The sequence below is a fragment of the Anoplolepis gracilipes genome, chromosome 5, assembly GCF_047496725.1.
Source record: "Anoplolepis gracilipes chromosome 5, ASM4749672v1, whole genome shotgun sequence".
Taxonomy (NCBI): domain Eukaryota; kingdom Metazoa; phylum Arthropoda; class Insecta; order Hymenoptera; family Formicidae; genus Anoplolepis; species Anoplolepis gracilipes.
In genome coordinates, this window is record NC_132974.1 from 8,488,542 (window position 1) to 8,499,209 (window position 10,668).

At 27.8% G+C, this 10,668-nt stretch overlaps 1 pseudogene; it reads left to right on the forward strand.

The window, feature by feature from the left end:
• Positions 1 to 3,899: 3,899 nt before the first annotated feature.
• On the forward strand, positions 3,900 to 10,668 carry LOC140665871 (cytochrome P450 4C1-like; annotated as a pseudogene).

The following is a 10,668-nucleotide window of genomic DNA, read 5'->3' on the forward strand; positions in this document are numbered from 1 at the left end:
TTAATAACAAAGACGAATAATAATAATTTTTTAAATTGTAAGAACAGTAAAAGAATATGAAACCATGAAATGTGATAGAAGTGTGTTAATTAGCAGCAGAAAAAATTGGTTTTCATCAATTACTAAGTTTAGGAGATAAATGAAAAAAACTCTGTCTTACGTTATCATTTTCACGTGAAGAAAAATGATTATTACTAATATAAAAATGAAAAAGTCTCTTTTATCAATTTTTCACGACTATAGACGCATAATATTTGTTCTAATATTTAATTTTTTTTAGTAAATATTTAAGTATTTAATAATATTAGTTCCGCGATACCACAAAATCATCACATGCGATAAGAGACTTGAATTCTTCATTATTGTTAGGAAGAAAATTTTCTGTATTTCTAAATGGACTTTAAACGTTTTGCCCGTAAATCGTACTACAGGTATCCTTTCGCGAACTAAACTTGTTCACGACTCGCGCGATTATTCTATTCCGCAGCGTTTCTACAGTCCGTCCCGTGAAATCTCGAAAGCGACGGGATGATTCGAAAAGGGAAGGGAAAACAAATTGTATGGAAAGATGAGAAGCAGTCTTAATGGACTCTTAGAAAGGTAGCGGAGTTACGCAAAAGAAGTAAAGGTGAGTTAAGTAAAATACTGGAAGCGCGCCTCGGAACTTGCCATGCTCTCACTCCCTTCTCTCTCTCTCTCTCTCTCTCTCTCTCTCTCTCTCTCTCTCTCTCTCTTTCTCTCGATTGTTGTGTAAAATATTATTCAAAACGGTAGTGAAAGGACGGCGGAGCGTGCGAAGAGTAACAACGAATCGGGAGAAAGGAATAGGGGATGAAATGTAGGTGGCAGGAATATATACCCTGCGCAGCCACCGTTACAATTTCTCGTCGTAGCTGTCGCCGCACTAGGCAAGCGGGAGTTGTCTATCCCACCGCTAACTTCATTTAAGTTTTGATCCTTTTACAGGGTACTCCACGCTAACTTTCCATATCGAGCATTGAAGGGGACACTTTAAAATCTCCAACGGAAGATTATTGAACTCTTCTTTCTCGGCAGGGCAAGGCGTGGCATCGCCGCTGCATTACTAGTTGTGGTCCTGTGTTTTTTTTGGACAAAGACTATACGAGAGAGAGAGAGAGAGAGAGAGAGAGAGAGAGAGAGAGAGAGAGAGAGAGGGGTTGAAAGAGAAAAGAGAACAGAAGATATACGAAACGACGAAAGGACCGAAGAAGTTGGTGGCAGCTCGCACCTTACGAGCAAGAGAGAAGCTCGACTTTTATTATATCGAGTCGCTGGAAATGAGGCGCAATTTGCCGGATTATACATTGTGCTAAAATGCAGATACGATTTTCTCGCCGAGAGTCACGACCTCATTCTTCTTATCCATTCCTCTGTTCTTTCATTCATCGCATCTTTTTCATTCGTTTTTTCCTCTCTTCTTCATTGGACTTCCTCTTTCGCCTCTTTTCGTTTATTTGATTCCTTTTGTCATCTAGTCCACTGCTTGTTTGTACTTCACCATTAACCACGTCGTAAGCTGTGTCTTCCGCCATTCGCCGTCGTTAAATCCCTTGCAAACCAGTAACTCCGATCCTTTTATCTTACCGAACAGCCGTGCACTTCTTCGTCATTGTTAGACATCATCCGGGATACTGAACGTTACTTCGCTTTATCTGTCGTGGCGAAATCGTGCATCAAAGTAGACGAACGGTGCTTAAACACCGGCTTTTTTTTTTATTAATAATAGTATTAAATCGGCAAGCTTATTATTATTGTTGTATTGCATGTATCTATAAAAAAATAATTCTTATTTTTATTTTAGTGTATTTATTAATTTTTACATTTATTTATGTTTATTACATCAAATATAAATGCGCGTGTTTATTTTACAATATCTATTAATTTATTAATTAGATACCAATTTAATAATAGAACGACTGATAGTTGATTACGTTGAAATAATCTTATATGTGAAAAAGTAAGAAACAATTATTAATAAAAAAAGTTTAATTTTTTCCGTTACAACTTTTTACATTTTTAACAACGCTATTATACATTATTGAGTTTTTTTTATTATAAATAAATATTTGATATTGTCTTCTTATACCGTAATATGCTTACGCTGTGCAATATTTTGCGTAAGATATATTAATTTTGCTTTATGACAGTTGATTAAAATACGCTCGGAACACTAACGATTCCGCTATGGATGGCAAAAGCCTAAAATGGGATAATGTATCTTCTACGACATATCAAGCAAGCTTTAGAACTTCGCTGCAGTTTGCACAGAGTTGCGGGCTGCGCGTTATCGGATACATCACATATCGAAGACTCTAACGTTACTGACATCGATTAAGCCACTGTTCTAAAGATCCTGGGAAAGCTTCTAAGATGTGCTCGAGGCATCAGAAGTGGAGGATGGAAGAAGAGAAAGGAGAGAAAAACGAGACGAATTTTCGTCTATAAAAGAAAGAAATCTCTTATCGTTCCTCATGTCCAGTGTATACATATACACACGTAATCCGCAGAGATGTGTATGTATACGCCTTCGGGGATCCTTTTGTGCCCGTGCTACGTTATAGGAACTGGTGCATTAGACAGAGTAATACGGCTGGAGGAATTCCAATTGCGGCACGGCCACGTCGTTTGGTTTAACGATTTCGTCGGACTTCAGAGAACACGAAGCGCTATACAGAGAAGGAATATGGACTTGTGGATAGACTGTTTCGTTGACATGTTTAAAGATCGTCATACATCTCATAACTAGGCAGAATTGCATGTTGCTTTGGAATGTGTGCAGATGTATCAGTATTCACTCTGCTAATTTGACCCAGTCGTGGAAAAGTTGTAATATTAACATTCATTAAGCATTTATTATTTTCATGTGCAAACATTATATGTATATACTAACGTAAGCTTTATATATCTTTCATGCATTCAGGGTTTTCTTTGTTGTTTACTTCTGGATGAATTCAAAAATATTATTGCATTACATGATATAAGATATTACGAGAAAAAAAAACATGTCTGGAAAAAAGCAAATCTAATATTTTATATCTCTTTAAAAGATAAGAAGAACGCAACAGTATGCGCGCGATAATTTTTGATGCTTTTAATAAATGACATTCTATTAATATTTCATAAAAGAAACTTTATATTATTAATATGATATAGTACATTATATATACTTCTAATAAAATAATTAATAAAATAATCGGTCAGATATAAACCTAATTATAAAATCTAATTTCTGTTGTGAGTATTATGTTTGGTAGAAAATAGTAAATACGCAATAGCAAAATGCGTACAAGAAAAATATGATATTGTGTTGTCAAATTAATAGATATGAATATTTGTCCTTAACGAAAATATTCTATATAAAATTATTCACACAAAAGTATTTTTTTATAATGACAATTGCTTACAATATAATGTAAATGTATACGACGTCTACATTTCAAGATAAGAAGTATGATAATAAATTAAATATAGTAGCTCATATTTGTTGAAACGAGATTAACGTGATGACTATAAATACACAGCATCACACTTATTTCAACAGTCTACAGAGATCTGTCTTCTTAGTGCATATCTAGCGCATGTAACTGCTTGAAAGTTACAATCGTAAATATTTGAATAGTGTAATATTTGTTGTCGCAAAAATTTATATAATTGGCAATATTTAACGTAGATAAAACGTACTTTATTGCAAATTCGAAACAAATGGTTGATGAAATCATATATAATTATAACATTATTTTTACAGAATTTTTTTCAAGTTTATCAAATTATTAACATTACTTATAATGATCTCATTTGAAAATATGTAAATATTCTATAAAAACTATATGTAGGTATGGTTTAACTTTATTTTTTTAATTTAATTTGTGTTGCTTTACATAGGTATACTATAACACAAAAGATTTTATTTCTTTAAAGAAGAATTATATGCGGAATATTCAAAAAAGTCAGGACAAATTTATATAAGGTGAAAAAATCTTAACCGTCGACCTGACTGGCAAGGAATATTTATTTCATTCTTTATAAAATATTACATAATGTTTCGACCCTTGGTTTGGGTCTTCTTCAGATGTATGAGTTCTAAAAAATATATTAAAAGTTGTCAAATACAAAAGCAATATACGTGCGGCTAATGCACCGTTATAAACCACAAACAATGCGAACGAAAAACAAAATTATTACCTGAGGTAAACACCATTATATGTCAATTAAGCACTACACAAATAATCATTATTTCTAGAAATTGAAAACTTAAAGAAAGCGACTTAATGCTTCTTCAAAAGTCGACATCTTTTATGAGATGCTCACTAGAGAAAGAGAGAGATAGCTGAAATGTTTTACATTAAAATGACAGACAACACAATTAACCTTCAAAAAGATACAGAAAACCTCAATCCTATCTACGACAAATTAATAAAGTCAGTATGATCCCTTTCTTTCTCTAATGAGCATCTCATAAAAGATGTCGACTTTTTGCTTTTCAATTTCTAGAAATAATGATTATTTGTGTAGTGCTTAATTGACATATAATGGTGTTTATCTCAGGTAATAATTTTGTTTTTTGTTCGCATTGTTTGTAGTTTATAACGGTGCATTAGCCGCACGTATATTGCTTTTGTATTTGACAACTTTCAATATATTTTCTTAAAACACGTACATCTGAAGAAGACCCAAACCAAGGGTCGAAACGTTATGTAATATTTTATAAAGAATGAAATAAATATTCCTTGCCAGTCAGGTCGACGGTTAAGATTTTTTCACTTTTTAAAAAAACTACTAGCGACTATTAATATTTCTACCTTTATCTAAATTTATATAATTTGTTAATGGAGTTGAAGAGATAAAAAAAGTTCATATAAACCTATATTCAATGCGTCATTAAAAAGTATATAAGCATTCAAAAATTTAGGAGCAAATTTGCTGTTATAACTTGATAGACGAAATCACTGAAAAGACTGAGATAACTTACAGTAAACTTTTGTCTTGACCTCTACTGTAAATATTACGTTTTTACTTTGATTGGATATTTTGTTTCAATATTAATTCTAGTGTTTGAGTCGTTTCAGTTGTAATTTTATTTTTATAATTACAATAAATAACTATATACATGTTTTTTTAAATTATGTGATATGCATAATATATATGTCAACGATTTTGTCTAAGAAATTATAAGAAGAATTTTGTTTGCGAGTTTTCAAACGTTTATAATTCTTTAATAAAGCATTTTTGGATGTAAGTTTATATGAACTTTTTTCTATTCAAATCTTAACATGTTGTATAAATTTGATCCTGATTTTCACGGATATTGTATTAATGATAGATAGATATTATAATTAATGGATATTATTAATGTCACATGTGTGTGTATTCTCTTAATTTATTAATAAAAATTAATTTTAAAAATATCTAGATTTACATATCAATTAATTTATTTGTAAATTTTTATTTTATATTTTTATCTATATAGAAAAATGTCAAAAATTGAATAAATTGTTAAATTATTAATAGAATTTTTTTGAAATAAAAACATTTAAGTCTCCAGGTCAAACAATTCAATTTGAACAAAATTAATAGCTGAACTCAAATTTAATCATATCAAATTAAACAAACGATATAAAAACGTATTTTCTGACTGTTAGAAAATACCAAAAACGCTAATCTATATTACGGACGCGCACGCGCTATTTTTTAAACTATTAATAATTGTGTAATTTATGCATAAGAACTAAATACTCATTGTAAAGGCAATTTGTAATAAATATTAATATTTTATTTTATAGATAAGAGATTTTATAAAGTGATTAATTGCCATAAATATATTGTAAGAACTATTTTATTAAACCGGCCATGTAATATCAAAGAAATAACTAAATAATTTTGAGCAGCAAATATTTTTAAATAGACCATTACACATTGCATATTGCATGTACTCTAAAATTTGTTTTATCTTAAATAAGATTATACAGCTGTAACGCGTTTCGCGTTGATTATGATACTTTCTTGTCAATATTTTTGTTTACGTAAAACTGCAAAGATTAAATACAAAAATATATACAAACTGATTTTTTATTTGCCATAGATAGGTATTTACAAACATTATAGAGAATACTTGATCATAAACAATTATTATTTGTCACAAAGTAAATCTGTACTTTATATAGAAATCTCTACTTTATATAGAAATATAATTTACAAATATATACATTTACTTAGTATTACAAATTTTTAAAACATTTTAGCAGCATATACACACAGAAGCTGCTTTCAAATTATAGATAAATATTATTAATAGACATTTAATAAAAAACGTCTTTAATAGCAAGAGAGAGAGAGAGAGAGAGAGAGAGAGAGAGAGAGAGAGAGAGAGAGAGAGAGAGAGAGAGAGAGAGAGAGAGAGAGAGAGAGAGAGAGAGATTAGACACATTTTTATTATGTAAATTACATATTCTTTATTATATAAATAGAAAAATTATAGTTATTAATATATAATTAACGCGTTTTAATTTTTAGGATATCAAAGCAAGGATCAGTTCTTTCACAAAAAGAACCTATTGGATATTTGTAATACATACTGTTTGTAAAAACAAAAACAAAAACAGAAAGTTCAAGGAAACTACATTTAATTAGATTATTTATTACGTCAATAAATAATGATTGTTATTATATTATTATTATCTATCTTTATTTTATTGGGGTATAATTGTTATGTACATTATGGAAGAAAAGGGCGACTTCTCAATCTTATACCGGGACCAACACATTATCCAATTGTTGGCAGTGCTTTCTTGTTATATAATACACGAGGCAAGCAAAAATATATAATATATTTATATTAATTAACATTTTTAACTTTTCATTTTTAGGTAAAGTAAAAAAAGTCTTATAAATTTTAAACTGTAAATATATAGTTATTAGTATAAGGCCTGATGGTATCAACATTATTTTTGCTTTAAGCAAGACTTAAATATATCTCTGTTTTTATTCATTTAAAAAGAAAGAAAAAGATAGACACATGTTTAAGTCTCGCTTAAATCCAAAATAATGTTGATGCAATTGGGTCTAAATTTATTAGTCTAAATTTTAAATTGTAAATATAAAGTTTTATATATTCTAAACTGTAAATATATTTTAAACTATATAATATTATATTGCGTATTCTCTGACTTTTAATATATAATTATTCAAATTTATAAATTCGCTTTTGTTTGCAATAATGCACGTTTATTTTTACAGTAATATAAAGTCTTATTCATTTTTGTAGATAATTCGCAATTTGATTTAATAGTTAATTTATATTTTGAGTAATAGTATAATATATACAATTAAATAATTAATTAAAAATAATGATAATATTATCTATAAATTTTTTCTGTATATTTATAACATTTTTATAAATTTTTCAGATATACTTTGGAAGCTTCTATGCACTACTACTGACAAGTATTATCCTATTTTAAAATTCTGGGCGTTCTTCTTCCCAATTGTTTCTATTCGTCATTCCAGATGATCAGGAGGTAATAAAATATAAAAGACATTTACTTCTAGCATACTATTGATAAGCTGATGATTTAAAAATTTTTTTATTAATGTCTGTTCTTTAAAAATATTTAGGAACTAATTCTTACAAAATAGTTTTTTAAAATAAAGTAATATTTAACAATAAGTGAGATATTTTGCGAAATGATTAATCAATCATCTATGTGCAAAACTATACTAAACTAATGTCAAGTTTAATATCTTTTATGATTTTAGATAATATTAAGTATAAACAATATTGAAAAGACCATTATGTATGAGGTTTTACATCCTTGGCTTAAAACAGGTCTTCTCACCAGCGAAGGTAATATCTAACATATATATTTTATTTTTATTATTATATTCTGTTTTAGTTACTGATTTCTTAAACGTAAATAAAATCACATAAAATGTGGCAATTAGAAATATTTTATACTAAGATTTTCTTTATACGTAAATAAAGTATATTAAATAATTAAATAATAAAAACTGAGATATACAACTTTGTTCGATTTTAAGTATTTCTTATTTTAATATATTGCAATAAAAAAATATATGTATGTGAGGTAAGCGTTTCTTGAAGTCATAATTTTATTACATATAAATCATATCAAATTTTTTTACGAAACATTTAATACGTTATAAAAATCTTTTATGTTTCTTAGTATATTTTATTCAGAAATATTACTTTGTTAGAATGAACAATAGAGAAAAAAATAGAGATACTTAATACTCCACTCAAAGAGATTGACCGATTAAAAATTAAATTTGAAAGTGGGATATGTACTGTAAGAAATGTAATATTCATATTTTATTGATGACTTACCGCATAATTTTGTATTGTTTTTATTTTAGGCACTAAGTGGCAATCGCGGCGAAAAATACTAACACCGGCATTTCATTTTAATATATTACAACAATTTGTTGGCATTTTGATTGAAGAGGGTGACAAAATGACAAAGAGTTTAAAAAGTGCAGGAAGAACAGTTGTAAAGGATTTGGTTTATTTATTAGTGACCATTTATTAGTGAACATACACTGAATGCAATATGTAGTAAAATGTCTTATGTTTTTATGTAGTAACTATTTAACTAGATTGCATTTAGAATAATAAAAGACGAAAATGTGTCTCCGCGTAAAGGATTAAGGTTATAATAAATCGATAATATCTGATTATTATATTTAATAGTATTTTTGGAATATTTTATTATATTATTGTATTATACACTTAGTAAATGTATTTGTAGAAACTGCTATGGGCACCTCTTTGAAAGGCTTTGACACTCTTCAACAACAGTATCGAAAAGCTGTTTATCAGATGGGTGAAATTATTGTTTATAGGTAATTTAAAATATACAAATATAGTTATATGATTTATCTATGCAATTCCTTGAAAAGTATATTTATTATTAAAGATTTAAAGAAATAGAAATATTTGTACTTAAGGTCAAACAATATTTAAATCGGTAATTGATGATCTGCGTTAAGCACAGATATTTTATTTCAAAATAAGAATTATTATAAAATGTATTAATATTGAAAAATTATGAAAAAACAAGGTATAATCAAATCTAAAGAAAGTTATTTTCGACCAAAGAGAATCTGTAAATAAAAAAAGTGTACATGTTAATATAAATTGTATAAATGTCTTTCTAATGTTTTATAATAGTTTTAAAATTTTATCTGTAAATTTCTTCTTAATATGGCTATATTTAAAGATTATTAAGAATTTATGTTTGTGATTTGATTAAATAAGACTTTTATAAATTATAATACTTTAATAATATATAACTTTAATATATAAAAAAATACTATTATCTTTTTAGAATTAAATTTATTATGTTATTGCAATTTAGATCAGTGAGACAGTGGTTGCATCACGATTTCATATTTTCTTTATTTCCACAAGGCAGAATGCAAAAAAAGGCCCTAAAGATATTGCACGGCTTTACTGAAAAAGTGCGTAAAAAAATCAAGTTATTTTATATACTCTGAATAATTTTCATGTAAATTACAGTAGATCCCGTAATTTTTTTGTATAACAAGATTACGGAAGAATTTGTAAACCTTGACAATACATTGACAATAGAATAATACTACAAATTATTAAAAAATTAATTAATATCGTGATCTTATGTAGATCATTGCAGAAAGGAAACTTCATGAACGCACCAATGATCGATATTTGCAAAGCTTGAAAATAACGGAGTGGCAGAAATAGACGATGCTGGAATTGATAGTAACAAATTAAAGTTTATGTATTAAATTTGATTATAATTTGATAGATAAATGATTTTTGCAATTTTCAATTAAGCAATATATATATAATCGTTATAATCATAATATGAAGTATATATATCTTTCATAAAATTACATGTTTAGTTATATTAGTATTAATAAAACTCCAATTTTCAATGTGCGATTGATATTATTTAATCAGAACGATATGCAAAATTTGTTCTACAAGATTTATATAAATTTGCTCTTTTTTATTCGATTTAGTTCGAAAAAAGCGGCTCGCTATGTTGGACCTCTTAACATAATAGCGGCATCTCGGAAAGGTCTTTTAACTGATTTTGACATCAGAGAAGAAGTCGATATCTTTATGTTTGAGGTATTTTTAATTTTTCGTAATTTTTGTGTGTAAATTGATTTATATATAAATTGATGCATGTAATGTGCTTGCAGGGTCATGATACTACAGCGATGGCTATATGCTTAGCTTTATCAGTATTAGCTGAACACAAGGATATTCAGGTATTTCTTGATGCAGATTAACATCGTGATTACATAAAAAACTAATTTTATTTATTAATTTAATAAATTATTTGTGAGAAATTTTTAGAAATAATAGACATTTTTTAATATAATTTCTCACAAATAATTTATTAAATTAATAAACGCAATTAATTTTTTATATAATCATAAAGTATAGTTAATTTTTAATTATTTTGATGATACAGGATCGCGTTAGAACTGAAGTTAATACTATAATGCGAGAGAATAGAGAAAAACTTACTATGAAATCGTTGAATAGTATGGTATATTTAGATAGATGTTTGAAGGAAGCGTTGCGTTAGTGTGTATATAATATCACGACGTCTTACACAAGACGTAAAATTACGTACGTAA